The 20,406-nt window shown below is 46.3% G+C and overlaps 1 protein-coding gene and 1 pseudogene across 2 annotated transcripts in view; both read right to left on the bottom strand.

The window, feature by feature from the left end:
• The window catches only part of LOC126251764 (complexin), a 701,713-nt gene that overhangs the window by 444,417 nt on the left and 236,890 nt on the right, over positions 1-20,406 (bottom strand). The gene's annotated exons all lie outside the window — the stretch shown is intronic.
• Positions 17,913-18,030, bottom strand: LOC126254022 (5S ribosomal RNA; annotated as a pseudogene).

Raw genomic sequence — 20,406 nt, forward strand, 5'->3', positions numbered from 1 at the left:
ATCGAAATCCTGGGCACTATTTTTGAAGGCGTTGCGTGTTGCATAAAATCCGTTGGTAAGGGCGGCTGAATCACTGTTTTATATATACACGTGTGTGTGTGTGTGTGTGTGTGTGTGTGTGTGTGTGTGTATGTGTGGGTGTGACGCGTAAGCAGGCGAAGCCACGGGCAAAAAGCTAGTACCAAATAAAAACATGTCGTTGAAAATTCCACGACTTCTACTTGTTTCTCATAGGCAATACAGAGCTTTTCGCAAGACATCTCAGCACCGGGACGGGAGAATGTGCATCTTGACAGCGGGGTGGATGGGGGTTGGTGGGACTGTCGGCACCCGGCACGCCGAGGGGCCGCTGGCTGTTGTGCTGCGCTGTAGCTCCCCAGGGCCTGGCCGCGAGTAAGAATGGCACCGTTGGCCGACCCGAAACAGATTGCGTTCCTGCCCCCAGGCACTGCGGGCTCCGTGTCTCGTCTGACAGCCCCCCACCCCCACCCCCACCGGCCACCACCGCCCTGTTCGCTCCGTAGCCCACAGCAGCGCATGCACCGGGGAGTAATTCGCAAAAATATACAGCCGGCAAAAGAAGTCTTTCTTTCTTTCTTTAAGGCTCCCGTCAAGAAACGGGTTCTACAAACAAAACAAAAAATCTCGGGAGCGAGCTACTTACCCCACGAAAACAACAGCACGAATACTTTGCTTTGTGGGAAAAACTGAAAAGAACCTGCTATGAAGATCTGTACCTCGTCTTGTTTACTTTGAGGAACTCTTTAATATATGAAAGAAAGATGTAACGGGGTTGCAGGAAAAGAACTTCTCTATTAAATAATTACGGTCCAATATAAACGTTCACATACGTGATATCTCTGTAGAGCTTATACACAATCACAGGTAAATCACACTCAGCTGGTTCAAATGGCTCTAAGCACTATGGGAATTAACAACTGAGGTCATCCGTCCCCTAGAACTTAGAACCACTTAAAGCTAACTAACCTAAGAACATCACACACATCCATGCCCGAGGCAGGATTCGAACCTGCGACCGTAGCGGTCGCGCGGTTCCAGACTGGAGCGCCTAGAACCGCTCGGCCACATCGGCCGGCTAAATCACACTCAACGTCACGAACTTCTCGTGCCAGTTTTCCTGTGCTTGCAGGGAAATAAATTAATAGTTGGCTCAAGACTGCCTCTCTGTGAAACATACTTTCTGTTTTTCATTACCTCGCCTGTCTGAACGATACAGACAGAACAACAAAACGTAAATAGCAGTCACAATAATTTATACACACACCAAGAAAGCAGAATCCGATATCAAGTAATGAGTTTTAGTTCAAAAAATTATATGCAGCATTTGCTTATTCAATAGATCGATCACATAACCGGAAACAATACAGCCTTTATCTCAGAGCCAGTTTACCTTCTAATTCTTTTACATCGAAAGATATAAGAAGTAAGTGAATATACTTGCTTCTGCTCAAAAAGACAGTTTTCTTTTCGCTAACGTCATTTTGGCAACGGCCTTGCCGCAGTGGAACCACCGGTTCCCGTGAGATCTACATCTACATCTACATTTACACTCCGCAAGCCACCCAACGGTGTGTGGCGGAGGGCACTTTACGTGCCACTGTCATTACCTCCCTTTTCTGTTGCAGTCGCGTATGGTTCGCGTGAAGAACGACTGCCGGAAAACCTCCGTGCACGCTCGAATCTCTCTAATTTTACATTCGTGATCTCCTCAGGAGGTATAAGTAGGGGGAAGCAATATATTCGATACCTCATCCAGAAACACACGCTCTCGAAACCTGAAAAGCAAGCTGCACCGCAATGCAGAGCTCCTCTCTTGCAGAGTCTGTCACTTGAGTTTGCTAAACATCTCCGTAACGCTATCACGCTTACCAAATACCCTGTGACGAAACGCGCCGCTCTTCTTTGGATCTTCTCTATCTCCTCTGTCAACCCGACCTGGTACGGATCCCACACTGATGAGCAATACTCAAGTATAGGTCGAACGATGGTTTTGTAAGCCACCTCCTTTGTTGATGGACTACATTTTCTAAGGACTCTCCCAATGAATCTCAACCTGGTACCCGCCTTACCAACAATTAATTTTACGTGACCATTCCACTTCAAATCGTTCCGTACGCATACTCCCAGATATTTTACAGAAGTAACTGCTACCAGTGTTTGTTCCGCTAGCATACAATCATACAATAAAGGATCCTTCTTTCTATGTATTCGTAATACATTACATTTGTATACGTTAAGGGTCATTTGCCACTCCCTGCACCAAGTGCCTATCCGCTGCAGATCTTCCTGCATTTCGCTACAATTTTCTAATGCTGCAACTTCTCTGTATACTACAGCATCATCCGCGAAAAGCCGCATGCAACTTCCGACACTATCTACTAGGTCATTTATATATATTGTGAAAAGCAATGGTCCCATAACACTCCCCTGTGGCACGCCAGAGGTTACTTTAACGTCTGTAGACGTCTCTCCATTGAGAACAACATGCTGTGTTCTGTTTGCTAAAACTCTTCAATCCAGCCACACTGGTGGTCTGATATTCGGTAGGCTTTTACTTTATTTATCAGGTGACAGTGCGGAACTGTATCGAACGCCTTCCGGAAGTCAAGATCATCGAAGTTAAGCGCTGTCGGGCGTGGCCGGCACTTGGATGTGTGATCGTCCGGACCGCCATCCGCTGTTGCCATTTTTCGGGGTGCACTCAGCCTCGTGATGCCAATTGAGGAGCTACTCGACCGAATAGTAGCGGCCCCGGTCAAAGAAAACCATCATAACGACCGGGAGAGCGGTGTGCTAACCACATGCCCCTCCTATCTCCATACCCACTGAGGATGACACGGCGGTCGGATGGTCCCGATTGGCCACTTGTGGCCTGATGACGGAGTGCTTTAATGTCATTTTGGTGTAAGTATATGTAGATGCTAACGGTCATTAATACAGTAGAGGGATGGTACGCCATCGTAAAACCAAAAGTTTCCTCGGAAAAGATGCTCATTTTTCAAAAATTGTGGCAGCTCAATTCGAATGAAAAGCAGGCAACGTCCACCATTCAAATGGGCTGACATGGCGGCAAATACGATCCCGTTAGTTTTTCTTGTACAATTACAGCGCAGATTGATAGATAAATATTACTGATAATTTCAGATGAGCATGGTGAACGGAGATTCGTCAGTCTAGACATGACACAAAGGAGTTAGTGATATTAGCTACCAGTAAACATCGATTTTAATCAATGGGGAAAGTTGAAAATTTGTACCAGAGAGGGATGCGAACTTGTATGCGCTAACCACTACGCCAGTCGGACACAGGGGTCATCGCAACCGCACGGACCACCTTAACACTGTCAGACACAAATTCTCAACTTATCCACACACTACTGATGTAGTGCCCGTTGCCCATTGTCCTCATAATTCTCAGTATTTCGCCGATTCCCATAAGAGTTCGAGTGTGGTGTGCATAGGCACTGAAGTGATCGTTGGCCGTCGTCTCCTTAAGTTTATATTTGGTATTCATTCATTCGAACTTATCCGAAACAACAAGAACCATTTTTGACCTGTACCCACTGTCCCCATTGACTTAATTAATACACAATGGCATCTAATGCCATTAATTCCTTTGTGTCTTGATTCGTAGAGGCTGCAGAATCAAAATCGTGTCTGTTGTTTCGGAAAATATAATCTGAAAAAGACTACCATTTGTGCTCCGGTTATTAGCAGTCAGAGACATTCAAGTTGGTGATTGTTTCGCATTTCAATAGCTATTACGCAGCACCTTCAGATAGTAAGTTTCACATGTCATCCCACGTCAAGACCATTGCGCAATAAGAGTGGCGTTTTGTCAGAAGAGAGTACATCTTACGAAAGAACAGACACTATATATATAGTCTAGGTATGGCTGTTAGCAAGAGTTACAAATACAAGGAGTGGGAAATACAATAAGTAAGTTACACAATATTATGGAGTGCCAAGTAACTTTTATTGAATTCTTTACTACACTTCACAGTGATGCAGATGTAGGAAATCATTTTTCAAAATAATCGCCAAGTCTCTCTGTGAACAACGATCGGAACTTTCTACCACCCGTTCTGTTCCTTGACGACAGAAATCGGCTCCTTCGTCACGAAGCCATTCGGGAATCGCTATTTGAATGTCCTCATCGTTTGAAAATCTCCTTCCCAGATGTACTTTCATTTGCCGAAAAGTTGGAAATCGTACGGTATAAGATTTGGACTTGCTGGTAATGATCACTCGCGTCTGTGTGACCTTGGTCACCTTGATGGTATCATTTCACTACCGCTGGAACCATCAAGTTATTTGGTCCACAAGCGCCAGAATTTCACAGTAAATCTGTGTGTAGTTTAGGAGTTTGACCCTCAAGAATCGTACTCTCCCACGTACTTCAAGTTTGGAGTACGTTTCCAGTTGCTGCGTCATTTCAATTGCATCCTGCGATTCACCTGTTACTCGTACCGCAGCTGAAATGTCTACAGGAAACCTGGAAGATGTACTCTCTTCTGACAACATTGTGCAGGGTCTTGACTTGAGATGGCACGTGTAACTTACTTTATTAAGGTCCTGCGTAGCAGCTATTGAAATGCAAACGATCACCAACTTAAATGACTCCAGCTGCTAACGACCAGAGCATAAATCGTAGTCTTTCTTGAGGTTGTATTTTTCGTGGGTAATTAATGTTCTTCCTTTAAGTTTCCTCATTTGTAATGAGAAACCAGCGAAAAGCACTGACCGCAACTTGCGCACAGTGAACAATTCTAAGGAACACTGGTGCTGCAATTCATACTTTAAGTGCACTACCTCCAAGCATTTCACTTATGTACGGATTCAGAGAGATAAATTCTTCTTTTTTAGACCATTTTATTTATTGCGTCAGAAACAATGATCTCGCTTTGCAAACTAGCACAAAAAATAGCGCAGTTTTCGTAGGCTATGTTCGATCTCCCTCTAGTGTAAGCGCGTACTCACAGATGCAAACGAAAGGCGAACTATTTGCGGCTACTCACTCGGTTGTGTTCGCTTTCATTTGCTCCAGTGTCAACTAAGGTTTAGGAAAACCATACTTTCAATATCAACGATGATGATAAAGGATTTAAGAGTGTTATCCATAGAACAAAATTTCGTATACCTCTTCCTGCTATCATTTGCCCGAGGCGTTGTTTGCTATTTCGAATCCAACGTGCTCCTAAGCACCTTATAGCAATCAAATGCCCCCTCATAAATTGGTCACAAAGTTTGGAGAAACATACAGGCAAAGATGTTAGCAACATGTACTACAGCATGTGGCTGGATGTCATCACCGAAACCTACCCAACACTTGCTAACAAATATAAAATCAGACTCAACCCCTCAGCCTTACGGGAAGTGTGTAGTGTTCAAGCGAATATGGAACACATACACCAATGCAAAAAGAAAAAAGAAACATGAGTATTTGAAATGAGTAGCGAAACAGCTGTCTGTTACCACGAGAAGCACCACAGATAAGTGTCGACCAAGTTTTAGTACAGAGTGGAAGATTTTCCCTGATGGTAAACACAGCAAATTTGCCTGCTCGTTAGGCATATAGGAAACAGATACGACCCATCAGTGCACAATTATCTGCGTGTGGTTTTCGAGACAGGTTAAGACAGGAAAATGACGTTGAAGAGCACGCATTAGTCAGTGACATAATAACCTGATTGAATAAGCCGTTTAAGGAAATCATTTCAAATTACAAAGGAAAACACTTAAAATGACTGTTCTGAGATCACATATGAGAATGCAACAAAGGCAGATCATTTGTTTGGTGTAAATCTGTGCTTTTATTCCTTATTATTATTTTAAGTTCAAGTGGCTCTGAGCACTATGGGACTTAACTTCGGAGGTCATCAGTCCCCTAGAACTTAGAACTACTTAAACCGAACTAACCTAAGGACATCACACACATCCATCCCCAAGGCAGGATTCTAACCTGCGACCGTAGCGGTCGGGCGGTTCCAGACTGAAGCGCCTAGAACCGCTCGGCCACAACGTCCGGCTTATTTGAAGTGTAACAGAAGAAAATGATATGTTTTGCATATGCGTAAACATATGTAAACCTTCGTAATTTTTATTTCAGTTCAGTAAAAGGTCATTAAAAAAAGTAATTCGAAAGAGGGAAGAAAAACCAATAATGAAACGAAAGTGATGCAATTTTCGGATTATTTACCCAAAAAGGATGGTCGGATTTGAACTGCGTAGTACCATTGAAAGGTGAGGAGGGGGGACCACTGCCGGCCGTCTGCAAGTCGGCCATTACACCCAGTTTGCCACGAGATGGCGCAGTGGACGGTCGAGCATCGTGTTTTTGCTGTGGAACAGTTTTTCAGAAATGATGAATCGTTTATTACTGTGCAACGATTGTTTCGACAACGTTTTGGTGTAGCGCGTGAAGGACCCATTCCAGATCGCAGATCCATATCACGTTGGGTGACTGCATTCCGGACAACAGGGTCTGTCAAAAGTGGTAAATCTACAGGGCGTACACGTACGGCAGTTACTCCACAGAACATTGATGATGTTAGAGCGTCAGTGCTGCAAAGCCCGCGTCGTTCCACTAGGCGTCGTGCTCAAACTTTAGGCCTCAGCCGTAGTTCGTTGCAGCGTATTTTAAGCCGTGAGTTACAGTTTCACCCATACAAAATTATGATCACGCAAAAGCTGTATGATCGTGATTTTGAGCAGCGAAGACGATTTTGTGAATCAATGCTTGACATCTTGTACTCTAATAATGATGTTGTGCTTCTTATGTCAGATGAAGCCCATTTCCATTTAGACGGCTATGTCAATAAACAAAACTGCAGGTACTGGGCAGCAGATAATCCCAGAGAATTGCACCAAAAGCCTCTTCATAGTGCTAAGGTAACAGTCTGGTGTGGAATTTCAAGATTGGGGATTGTTGGTCCTTATTTTTTTGAGGAGAACAACGCTACAGTCACAGTGACCTCGAAACGTTACGTTAACATGCTACGTAGCTTTTTGGTGCCGAAACTGCGAGAGTTACATGTAAATCGAGATCGAATTTGGTTTCAACAGGACGGGGCCACGGCCCACACAGCCAATGACTCCATGTGTGTTTTAAGGCGGATGTTCCCCCACCACATCATCTCGCGTTTTGGAGATGTCCACTGGCCCGCGAGATCACCTGACCTCTCAGCCTGTGATTTTTTTCTTTGGGGATACCTAAAGTCAAAAGTCTACGTACAGAAGCCCCGAAACTTAATTGATCTGAAGGAGGCAATCAGTGCGGAAATTATGGCAATTCAAGAAGAAACAGTAGTGAAAGTGATGGAAAATTTCGAGGAAAGACTTGTGGAATGCATCACCGAGGAAGGACACCATCTTCCGGAAGTCATTTTCCGTACATGATTTTTTGTGGTTAGTTCTTGTAATTGGGTGCCTGGGAGCATTTAGTTACGTAATTGAATAAAATTAATTTGTAAAACTGATGGAGTTATAGTTATTTAAAATGTGACCATCCTTTTTGGGCCACCCTGTAGAATATGATGACGGCTATGTCGGAAAAAGTAATGAGTGATGTATACAGAACATGTTAGTTACCGTTGGCAATAGTTTCACACTGAGATGACAAAAATCATGGGATACCTCATAATATCGTGTCGGAACCCCCCTTTCCCCGGCATAATGGAGCAGCTCGACGTATTATGGACTCTACTAGCCGTCCATAATAGCGTAACTGTTGCCGGTGCAGGATTTTGTCCACGAGGTGACCTCTAGATTATGTCCCATAAACGGTCAATTGGATTCGCGTTAGGCGACCTGGCGGCCAAATTATTCGCCTGAACAGTTCAGAATGTTCTTCATAACAATCGAGCACAATTGCGGCCCGTCGACAAGGCACATTGTCAATCATAAAAATTTCATCGTTGTTTGGGAATATGAAGTCCGTGATTGACTGCATATGGTCTCCCAGTAGCCGAAAATAACAATTTCGAGTCAATAGCCTACTCAGTTGGACCATAGGACTCAGACCACGCCGTGTCAACACCGGCCACACCATTATGGAGGCACAACCATCTTGAACAGTGCCTTGTTGACAACCTGGGTCGATGGCTGTGTGGCGTCTGCGCCACACTCGAACCCTACCATGAGTTCTTAGCAACTGATATTGGAACTCATCTGACCAGGCCACGGTTTTCCAGTCGTCAAGAGTCCGACCGATATGGTCACGAGCCCAGGAAAAACACTGCAGGCGATGCCGTACTGTTAGCAAAGGCACTCGCGTCGCTTGTCTGCTGCCATAGCCCATTAACGCCAAATTTCTCCGCAGTGTCATAACGGATCCGTTCGTCGCACGTCCCACACTGATTTCCGTGGCTATTTCACGCAGTGCTGTTTGTCTTTTAGCACTGGCAACGCAGCTGCTCTTGGGCGTTAAGTGAAGGCCTCGGTGGTGAGAGGTACCGCCTGAAATTTGGTATTCTCGGCATGCTCTTGACACTTTGGATCAGGGAATATTGACGTCACGTACGATTTCCGAGATGAAATATGCCATGCGTCTAGCTCCATCTACCATTCCGCATTCAAAGTCTATTAATTCCCACGTTTCTTTCTTTCTTTCGCTTACGCCACAGTCCTGCAGCGATCGCAGGGTCGGCGTGGCTACAACGGATTTGGCAATGTTCGTGTTAGGGATGGCCAGATGCCCTTAATGCCGCCACCCCGTAAACCCCCCCCCCCCCACCAGGACGGAATCAGTGAACCCCAACTGTCTGCATCTAGTGTAAATCGTGAAATAGTGCGGACGTGTTTCAAATGTCTGCGACACGTGTAACTGAGGCGGAACGTGGGGACCAGCCCAGTATTCACCTAGCGGGATAAGGAAAACCGCCTAAAAACCACATCCAGGCGGGCCGGCACACCGGCCCTCATCGTTAATCCGCTGTGAGGACTGGATCCAGGGACGGCGTACCTACCCGACTCCAGGAAGCAGCGCGTTAGCGCGAGTTGTAGACACTTGTGAGAAGTGATACTTGTGAGAACCCAGAATGTGGCTACACTTGTGAGAAATCCGGGACAATGAGGGACCGGCACAGGGTGTGTCGCAAATGCTGCGCCACTACCTGCACGGCCACTACCTGCTGCCGCTTGGTGTGTCTGAGCGCTCGGCTAGTGCCGGCCCGGGCAGCTGCCGAGGGACGTTCACACTCCTCCAGGGCAGCCAGGTTACATTATTTCAGAATTTTTTTGGACAAGGAAGAGTGGCCTTAGTCAAATTATAAATCGGAGCTGATTTTCCCCCATGATATCATGTCAACCATTAGTTGCAGCACAATTATGCGTAAGACCTTTTTCATTGGAATTTTTGTTCTAATTGATCTTACATAGGGCATAATTTTCACTCAACCTCATACTTAACGATGTTTTTTACAGAAACTATAGAAACCGAAAATGTTTTCCATCTTTCAACCCCTCGCCAAAATTTGATGTGATAGGAGTGGCAATCTTTTACCATATATTACGAGGAGCCAACTGAAGAGTTTGGTTCTCGGTGGAAACTTTTTTCTTTAATTATTTCGAAATAAACCTGAATTTTCCCGTACCACGCAGGGAAGTGTACTGAAGTCTAATGTGAGTCCTGCAAGCAATTAGCGTTAAGGTATACAATTTATGTATTGAAACAAGATGTATTCATCGTCCACTCAAACAGACTTTGTTTCTAAAATTCTCTACACAAAAATGCTTATTGTGAGTGTTAGAAAAGCTATGACTTTTCCGACTTCATTAGTGAATCTTTTAAAATTTGCAAGAGACATTTAGTTGACTTCGTGTCGTTTCCAGGGAACACCACGAGGAGATAGTCTCTCTTCGTCCCCCATTATATTTATTTACAATATTTACAGGATCATTATTTCAAAATGGTTCAAATGGCTCTGAGCACTATGGGACTCAACTGCCGTGGTCATAAGTCCCCTAGAACTTAGAGCTACTTAAACCTAACTAACCTAAGGACAGCACACAACACCCAGCCATCACGAGGCAGAGAAGATCATTATTTATTTACAATTTTTTACAACAGGGCGATCGGCGTGAACTGAACCTCTTTTCAATATTTGCAAGTGTTGCTGTAGCTTCAGCCATTTCCTTTCCATGTAATTTCTGTGCATAGGCCACACAAGTAAGAAATGATTTTATATTGCTGTCAGCTTGGAGTCTTGTAAGGGACTTAGAAACTGATGCATTGCAGCGATCGTTTTTTGCACTCCTGTGTTACGGCAGTGATGAGACGATCTTGTATCCTTGATTGAACAGCGGCCCTACTTCTTCAGCGTAAACGGAAGAGACTGAAGTGTCCATTTCTATTGCACGCCTTTTGGCGTTTGCCACGTGTTTTCGCACTTCATTAGCCGCGGCGTCCAGAAAACATGTATGGCTGCCTTCGCCTAGAACTAAGTTGTTTCTGTTGTTTGGTGCCCACGGCAGTACTGAACTGCAGTGCGCTGCCTGTTTGGTGCCGTGTAGATCGCCCGCTACCTGTTCGGCCGGGTCTCCTGACAAATGTCGCTCCTCACGACTGTCCCAACCCTGTTAGCGCGCTCGGCTATCATGGCAGGTAAAGTCTATTAATTCCCACCGTGTAGCCATAATCACGTCGGAAACCTTTTCCCTTAAATCACCTGGGTATAAATTACAGCTCCGTCAATGCACTGCCCTTTTGTACCTTATGTAGGCGATACTACCGCCATCTGTGTATCTGCATATCATTATCCCATGATTTTGTCACCTCTGTGTTTTAGTGACCGTTGCCAGTAGTTTTATTCGCCGTGTGAGAAGAGTGTCGGCAGAAAGAGGCAGTTGCCTTTGGTCGGGGGTCGAGTTAACAGAGCGGGGCAAAGCTCGTATGTGGGACGCGGCCGCAGCTGACAGGGCTGAGACGGCGCTAAGGGGATCAAAGGTCAGCCAGCGACCAGGCAATCTGATTAGGTCGGCGTGGCGCGGCGGGGTCTCAAGTCCACTGTGGCTGTGTGTAGTGTGTAGGCGCCACCGTGGCTGCAGGCGCAGCCGGGCGCCTCGGCTCGCCTCGCCTTGCTGCACCCACTTACTCCTCCCTCCATCTCTCTCTCTCTCTCTCTCTCTCTCTCTCTCTCTCTCTCACACACACACACACACACACTCACTCACTCTTCCTTTCTCTCTCTCTCTCTCTCTCTGTGTGTGTGTGTGTGTGTGTGTGTGTGTGTCACAAACACAAATATCACACAAGCAGTCACATACTGCCTGTGCCAACCAAAGGCCATACCACTTGCGACTTGCTTGTAGGTGGGTAATATCCTAGGCACTGTAGCATTTCTGGGAGTCATAGCATTCACTTCGTTGTTAACAAGGGGACCTAGCTGTCTCGGAAATTCAGTCTGGGATGAGACTTCGCAGGTACACCTCAAGGAGGTCCACGCAAAAAATGTTTAAAGCGCACTAGCCAGAAGATTTCGTGAAAACTGGCTCTAAATTTTTACGCGGACCTAATATTCCGGTCAATTTATACAGTACGGGAGCACAGCGAAATTTCTGCGGATGTAGCGGATTCACTTGCCATACGGTCGATCCACGTTCTATCCTACCTTCGGGTGACTTTTTATTTCACTTTTTTAACTGATTTTTTGAAAGAATTATAACTTTTAAACAAAGTTAATGATCTGAAATATTATCAATTAAATAATAAATATTATTTTATTTATGAAATTTCTGTTGCAATAGTTAACATAAATGATTTTCAATTAATATTTTCTTTTTAAAATGTTGAACAATTTCAAATGAATTTTACTAGACGTCAATGAAAGCTTTAATTACCACTGTAACAGAATTTCGTGCTCGGTTTTAGTTGTTGTTGTTGTGGTATTCAGTCCTGAGACTGGTTTGATGCAGCTCTCCATGCTACCCTATCCTGTGCAAGTTTCTTCATCTCCCAGTACTTACTGCATCCTACATCCTTCTGAATCTGCTTAGTGTATTCATCTCTTGGCCTCCCTCTACGATTTTTACCCTCCACGCTGTCCTCCAATGCTAAATTTGCGATCCCTTGATGCCTCAGAACAGGTCCTACCAACCGGTCCCTTCTTCTCGTCAAGTTGTGCCACAAACTCCTCTTCTACCCAATTCTGTTCAAAATTTACAATATCATCTTTAGTTGTCAATTTCATTTTTACATACAGGCACCAAATGATAATTATCATAAAAACATTGAAAACAATAAATATTTAGCCTTCTTGCTCAATTTATGAAGGACGATTGTTTACACGAACAACGTTTCTTTTCTTAAGACCTGTTGAAAAACATAACTCTGTTAGCAATCATGAAAACCTTTCTTTCATGAGAAAGTTGAGAGAGTATCAGGCACAGCACATCATTTCATTAAAAATGGACGATGACGGTTGATGATGCACCGTTAATTGTATTTCTCTACAGTCTTCACGGGAATTTATCTCTTCATTATTTTCAATCAGATAAGCGCAATTTTGTACACACTTTATAAGATTTTTTTACCTCTTCTTAAAAACAGACGTCACAAACTTCAACAGGAATGGTACATTTTGGAAGAATCACTTTAATTTTACATGCCGGTGATTTCTCGTCATTCTCAAAGATTTCATCACTTAACTAAAGCTTCGCTTGTCCTCCGCAGCCGTCAAGAATTTATAGAAAGTGTTATTTTCCCGAATAAGACTTTAAAGACGGTTGACAATGTCAATATACAGTCCGTTCCTTAGCTTAGCAGATTTCGAAGATAGTATTTTAGGTCATTAACTTTATCTACAAGTTGTTATAATTTTAATACAAATTTAAAAAAAATAAAATGAAAGGCTACCCGAAGGTAGCATCGAACCTGTATCACCAGTGGCAAGGAACTCCGCTACAGCCGCAGCCATTTCGTTGTGCTGCCGCAGCGTATAAATTGATCTATATATGAGCTGCGAGTAAAACTTTAGAGCCTTATTGTCGACATCTTTTGGCTAGTGCGTTTTATTATTTTTATGCATGGACACCTCTGAGGTACACAATAAACCTGCGAAGTCTCGGTACGAACTGAAATTCAGAGACCGTAATGTCCCCTTGTTAGATAGATGTCAGCTAGCGTGTGACGTCAGAGATGGAGCGAGGTGTAGACACATTTCTCATTTACTAACACTTTTATACGTATATTAAGATTCGATTGATATGTTTATCAGATCCTCAATTCTAATCTGTCAAACAGCTTGTTCAGATTATTTTTATTCGCAGTTTCGTTTAATAACTTTAGCATTAACACTTTTATACCTATATTAAGATTCGATTGATATTTTTATCAGATCCTCAATTCTAATCTGTCAAACAGCTTGTTCAGATTATTTTTATTCGCAGTTTCCTTTAATAACTTTAGCATTACGATGTAATGCAGACAAAGCACTTCGTGTACCTCCTGCGCGCCATCGGTGTGTGCCGAGCGAAATGTTTCGGGCGGACTGCAGTTGAGGTTTACAGCGGTGTACCGTTTGCTGTAGCCGATTCTGTATCTTATGTACTCACCGAATATGTAAATATATACGTAAAGCGACTCTGCGCGCAGTGCAAAGTGGTATGTTTAAGTAGAGAGTTATTTTGCCAAGTGCTACATGCAAAGTTTTAATGAACAAATATTAACATCTTTAACTTTATGAACTGTATATCTCCTTGTTACTTGGCTGCAGAATATTTCTGCCCCGTCTGCTACAGATCTAGTCAAACTTGTGGTGAGTTGCCTAGAAGCCTGTGGAAGAATAGTAGACCATTCTTCTTCAAGAGCCGAAACGACAGAAAGTAGCGATGTTCGGAAACTGGCGACTGGAGCGAAGTCGACGTTCTAACTCATCCTAAAAGTGTTCCACTGGGTGAGGTCGGGACTCTGGGAGGCCAGTCAGTTACAGGAATTATATTGGCAATAAATCACTGCCTCACAGAGCTGCTTTATGTTACGTTCCATTGTCATGACGATACAAACGCCGAGCGGTCTAAGGCGCTGCAGTCATGGACTGTGCGGCTGATCCCGGCGGAGGTTCGAGTCCTCCCTCGGGCATGGGTGTGTGTGTTTGTCCTAGGATAATTTAGGTTAAGCAGTGTGTAATCTTAGGGACTGATGACCTTAGCAGTTAAGTCCCATAAGATTTCACACACATCTGAGCTTTTGAACATTGACGACACAAACAATCACGTTCCTCTGCTGTGCGCACTACACAACGCTGTAAATAGTGTTCAGATCCTTCCTTAGCGTTTTCTTCAAGGAAGTAAGGAGACCACACCCTAGCCACAAAACAATATCTCCCCTGTACAGTACACGTGATGGCAGGTTACATTTTCTCGGCGTTAGCCGAACTCAAACCCCTCCATCCGATTGCCATATGGTGTAGCATGATTCACCACTCTAAATGATTCGTTTCCTGGCAGGCAATTTCCATTGGTGTCGCTTTTGCAATGTCAAGCATCGCTTAAAATTGACTACATAAATTTGTGGCTTATGAAGAAGTGCTCGATTTTTTTAATTTTTTTATTTATTTATTTTTTTTATCTGCTTTGGCTGCGTGAGAATTTTTGAAATTTCCCTGATGATATTGTTACTCAGATGCCATCCAATAACTAGCCCGCATTCGAACTCACCGACTTACCATCACTGGCGTATTCCGCTGTTACTGCTTCTGAATTTACAACAAAAAACTCACCACCGTCTTTTATGCTGGTGGAGCCTGCCTCACGTGGCATATATTGGGCAGTCAGTATTACACAGTGGCGTCTGGATATTTTGATCGGATATTGTACGTGCTAGTGTGTAAACGTTCTCCCGGGTATCTGACAATATTGTGAGGCGCGTTACACGCTGAAGAGTCAAAGAAACTGGTGCACCTGCCTTAATATCGTGTAGGGCCCCCGCGATCACGCAGAAGGGCCACAACAAGACTTGGCATGGACTCAATTAATGTCTGAAGTAGTGTTGGAGTTAACTAACACCATGAATTTTGCACGGCTGTCCATAAATCCGTAAGACTACGAGGGGATGGAGATCTCTTCTGAACAGGACGTTGCAAGGCATCCCAGATATACTCAATAATGTTCGTCTCTGGGGAGTTCGGTGGACAGCAGTAGTGTTGAAACTCAGAAGAGTGTTCCTGGAGCGACTCTGTAGCAATTCTGGACGTGTGGGGTGTCGTGTTGTCCTGCTGGAATTGCCAAAATCCGTCGTAATATACAATGGACATGAATGGATGCAGGTGATCAGACAGGATGCTTACGCACGTATCACCTTTCACAGTTGTATCTAGACGCATCAGGGTTCCCATATCACTCCAACTGCACACGCCCCACACCATTACAGAGCCTCCACCAGCTTGAACAGTTCCCTGCTGAGATGAAGGTTCATGGATTCATAAGGTTGTCTCCGTACCCGTACACGTCCATCCGGTCGATACAATTTCAAACGAGTCTCGTCCGACCAGGCAACATGTTTCCAGTCATCAACAGCCCAACGTCGGTGTAGACGAGCCCAGGCGAGGTGTAAAGCTTTGTGTTGTGCAGTCATCAAGGGTACGCGAGTGGGCCTTCGGATCTGAAAGCCCATATCGAGTTTTCGTTGAATGGTTCGCACGCTGACGCTTGTGCATTGAAATCTGCTGCTATTTGCGGAAAGGTTGCACTTCTGTCACTTTGAACGATTCACTTCAGCCGTCGGTGGTCGCGTTCGTGCAAGATCTTCTTCCGGCAGCATCGATGTCGGAGATCTGATGTTTTACCGGGTTCCTGATATTCACGGTGCACTCGAGAAACGGTCGTACGGTTAGTTGGTTTTGGGGTTTGATGGGAGCTAAACATCGAGGTCGTCAATCCCCTGTTCCAAAGAGACATACTTTTAAAAGGCCTATACGGTAATAGCGTAACCTCTGCACCCAGAGGGAGGGAACACTAAGGGGCACAGAGCTAAAATGAACACCGCAATAACACAAAATAGAGGACACTTAAAAGAAGCAGAGCAAATAGTTGACTAGAGTAAAACAGACTACAGTGGTTGATGGATCAGGTAAAAGGGCAACCACTCAACTACAAACGAAGAACCTCCAGGTGGAAAGCGTTGATAGAGGTACCAACACAACTTGTTACCACCAAGCCGGCCGGTGTGGCCGAGCGGTTCTAGGCGCTTCAGTCTGGAACCGCGCGACCGCTACGGTCGCAGGTTCGAATCCTGCCTCGGGCATGGATGTGTGTGACGTCCTTAGGTTAGTTAGGTTTAAGTAGTTCTAAGTTCTAGGGGACTGATGACCTCAGATGTTAAGTCCCATAGTGCTCAGAGCCATTTGAACAATTTTTTTTTGTTACCACAAAAGATACTATTTTGGTATCCACGTCACAATTAAAAGTCGCTGGAGTGGGTGTAGCCTGACAAATCATGCGAGAGCGCCCACACTAGTGATAAAATCCAGGTGCATGGATAAAACTTAAAACTGAGTCAGCTATAGAGGCATCGTCACCTAGAATTAAAGGAAGTGCAGCTGGTAAATCAAAGGACTGCCGCAATGGGGCAAAAAGGGGGCAGTCCATCAGAAGATGGACCACTGTCAGCCCTGCATCACAGAGACACTTGGGCGGGTTCTCACGGCGAAGGAGATAGCTGTGGGTCAACCGCGTATGTCCAGTTCGGAGACGGCAGAGTACGACTGAGTCCCTACGCGTGCTCCTCAAGGATGAGTTCCATACGGCTGTGGACGACTTTACCATGCGGAGCTTATTTGGCGTGTTCAAGACAGACCATTCAGAGCTTTAGACATCGCGGACCTTGCGATGTAAGGCTGACCGGAGGTTTCTTTCCACGGGACCAAGCTGTAGGGGTGGCGAAGTGGTGGCCTGTTTGGCCAACCGATCGACACGTTCGTTTCCTGGAATGCCGATATGGCCCGGGGTCCACACAAACGTCGCTGAACGACCACACTCGGCGAGAGCAAAAACAGCATCTTGAATACCGCGCACCAAAGGGTTCCGAGAAAAACACTGATCGAGTGCTTGCAATCCACTCAGGGAGTCACTGTATATGACAAATGACTCCCCAGGGCAGAAGCAAAGGTGAGCGAGTGCACGATAGAGAGCAACCAGCTCCGCAGTGAAAACACTGCTCCCACAAGGCAGGGAATGCTGCTCAATGTATTCGCCGTGGATGAAAGCAGACCCCGTGCGTCCATCGACCACAGAACCATCGGTGTAGACTACATCTGCATCGCGAAACGAGGCAAGAAGAGCCAGGAATTGTTGACGATGACTGGCATGTGGAACGGAGGACTTGGAGTCGCAGGACAAATCCAAGCAAAGCCGCAAGCGAGGGAGAGACCTAGGAGGGGTAGAAGAAGAGGGCCAGAAGGATGGAGGAAGGGGAAAGGAGTGACGAGAGAAGGGTGTACGGCAAAATCCCGTTCATCGCTACCTCGGAGATGCTGTGTCCCATCGCTCGTGCGTCGAGTATAACACCACGTTCAAACTCATTTAAACCTTGATAACATACCATTATAGCAGCAGTAACCTACCTAACAACTGCGCCAGACGCTTGTCTTACATAGGCATTGGCGACCGCAGCACCGTATTCTGCGTGTTTAAATGTCTCTGTATTTGAATACACATGCCTCTAACAGTTTCTATGGCGCTTCAGTGTATGAAAAGCATTCCGTCGTCAGGCCACAAGTAGCCCATCGGGACTATCCGACAGCCGAGTCATCCTCAGTTGAGGATGCGGATAGGAGGTGCGTGTGGTCACCACACCGTTCTCCCAGTCATTATGATGGTTTTCTTTGACCGGAGCCGCTACTATTCGGTCGAGTAGCTCCTCAATTGGCATCACAAGGCTGAGTGCACCCCGAAAAATGGCAACAGAGCATGGCGGCCCGGATGGTCACCCATCCAAGTGCCGGCCACGCCCAACAGCGCTTAACTTCGATGATCTGACGGGAATCGGTGTATCCGCTGCGGGAAGGCCGTTGCCCAATGTATGGGGCGCGTTATTAATCGATACACACTTGCACATTTTAGTTTTGGATTCGTACTTTTTATTCCAGTCTTGGCAGATATTTGTGGCAGTCTGATTAAAGCTATTACGTTACAGTTTAACCCGCACTTTGTGACATCTGAGGTAGTTCAAAAATGGTTCAAATGGCTCTGAGCACTATGGGACTTAACATCTGTGGGCATCAGTCGCCTAGAACTTGGAACTACTTAAACCCAACTAACCTACGGAGACCACACACATCCATATCCGAGGCAGGATTCGAACCTGCGACGTAGCGGTCACGCGGTTCCAGACTGAAGCGCCTAGAAACGCACGGCCACACCGGCCGGCTCTGAGATAGTGATTTGCGTGCGCAGAGCTTGCCGGGCGATGGAGACGAAGCGTCCGGCACAGTGGGTGCTACGGGAGCAGGTGTCTGTGCGTCTGGGTGGGTGGCTAGTGGAGTGCGGCCGACGTGACGGCCGGCGACGAGGTGAAAAGCGCGGCGTGCCGCGACTCGTGAGCGCAGACGGCAGCCTCCGCCGCGTTTGCTATTCAAATCACGCCGGCCGCCGCTGACTCCTGCCGCGCGCCGCGCCGCGCCGGACCCGGGGTAAACTTCCGGCCCCGACAATGCCATCTGTTCCGATCCCCCGCTACACGGAAAACAACTTTTATGAAAAGTTCCCGCTCGACCTTGTTTCTCCAAATCCTCCACCCCTCCTCCCCCCTTCCCAACTTCTTCCTTTGCGATCCTGTTCAGCGTTCCTTTCCAGTGACTGCGCACGCAGCTGCCTTCTTTCGACTTGCCCTCCCCTGCCTGCCTTCGCGTTCTGTCAACTCAACTTCCCCTCCGTAGGAGGTGTCTCTCTCTCTCGCTCCCTCTCTTTTTTTTAGGCTGCCACCCCGTCCACCCTCCCCCGCACCTTCACCTCTTTTCCACCACTCCCGTGAGAGGCTTTGAGAGAGAGCAAGTTTGCGTAATGTAGTCGGCGCTGCGCCGCGACGTCGCATTCATATTAAGCCGTTGTATGTCGCAGCTAAACACGGTTAGGGGTCTAAGAGGCTGTCTCGAGCGAGACCGCAGCCGGCGTATTTACATAAAGCGGAGCCTCTCCGAGATGAGGCGGACGTGTGGCCGGATAAGGGTGCGTGCCTGAATTATGCAGCCGTGTCTGCTCGCTGCCCGTGGCGCCGCATCACTCCGTGCACCGGCGGCTACTGACGCTCCGCCACTGCTCCCTCCTCGTCATCACCCCCAGCTCCATCACACGGGAACCCTGCTTTGTCACTACTAATTACACCACTGGTCATTAAAATTGCTACACCACGAAGATGACGTGCTACAAACGCGAAATTTAACCGACAGGAACAAGGTGCTGTGATATGCAAATGATTAGCTTTTCAGAGCATTCACACAAGGTTGGCGCCGGTGGCGACACCTACAACGTGCTGACATGAGGAAAGTTTCCAGCCGATTTCTCATACACAAACAGCAGTTGACCGGCGTTGCATGGTGAAACGTTGTTGCGATGCCTCGTGTAAGGAGGAGAAATGCGTACCATCACGTTTCCGACTTTGATAAAGGTCGGATTGTAGCCTATCGAGATTGTGGTTTATCGTATCGCGACATTGCTGCTCGCGTTGGTCAAGATCCAATGACTGTTAGCAGAATATGGAGTCGGTGGGTTCAGGAGAGTAATACGGAACGGCCGTGCTGGATCCCAACGGCCTCGTATCACTAGCAGTGGAGATGACAGGCATCTTATCCGCATGGCTGTAACGTATCGTGCAGCCACGTCTCGATCCCTGAGTCAACAGATGGGGACGTTTGCAAGACAACAACCATCTGCACGAACAGTTCGACGACGTTCGCAGCAGCATGGACTATCAGCTCGGCGCCATGGCTGTGGTTACCCTTGACGCTGCATCACAGACAGGAGTGCCTGCGATGGTGTACTGAACGACGAACCTGGGTACACGAATGGCAAAACGTCATTTTTTTCGGATGAATCCAGTTTCTGTTTAGAGCATCATGATGGTTGCATTCGTGATTGGCGATATCGCGGTGAACGCACATTGGAAGCGTGTATTCGTCACCGCCATACTGGCGTATCACCCGGCGTGATGATGGTATGGGGTGCCATTGGTTACACGTCTCGGTCACCTCTTGTTCGCATTGACGGCACTTTGAACAGTGGACGTTACATTTCAGATGTGTTACGACTCGTGGCTCTACTCTTCATTCGATTCCTGCGAAACCCTACATTTCAGCAGGATAATGAACGTCCGCATGTTGCAGGTCCTGTACGGGCCTTTCTGTATACAGAAAATGTTCGACTGCTGGCCTGGTCAGCACATTCTGCAGATCTC

This window comes from Schistocerca nitens, chromosome 4, assembly GCF_023898315.1.
Source record: "Schistocerca nitens isolate TAMUIC-IGC-003100 chromosome 4, iqSchNite1.1, whole genome shotgun sequence".
NCBI lineage: Eukaryota > Metazoa > Arthropoda > Insecta > Orthoptera > Acrididae > Schistocerca > Schistocerca nitens.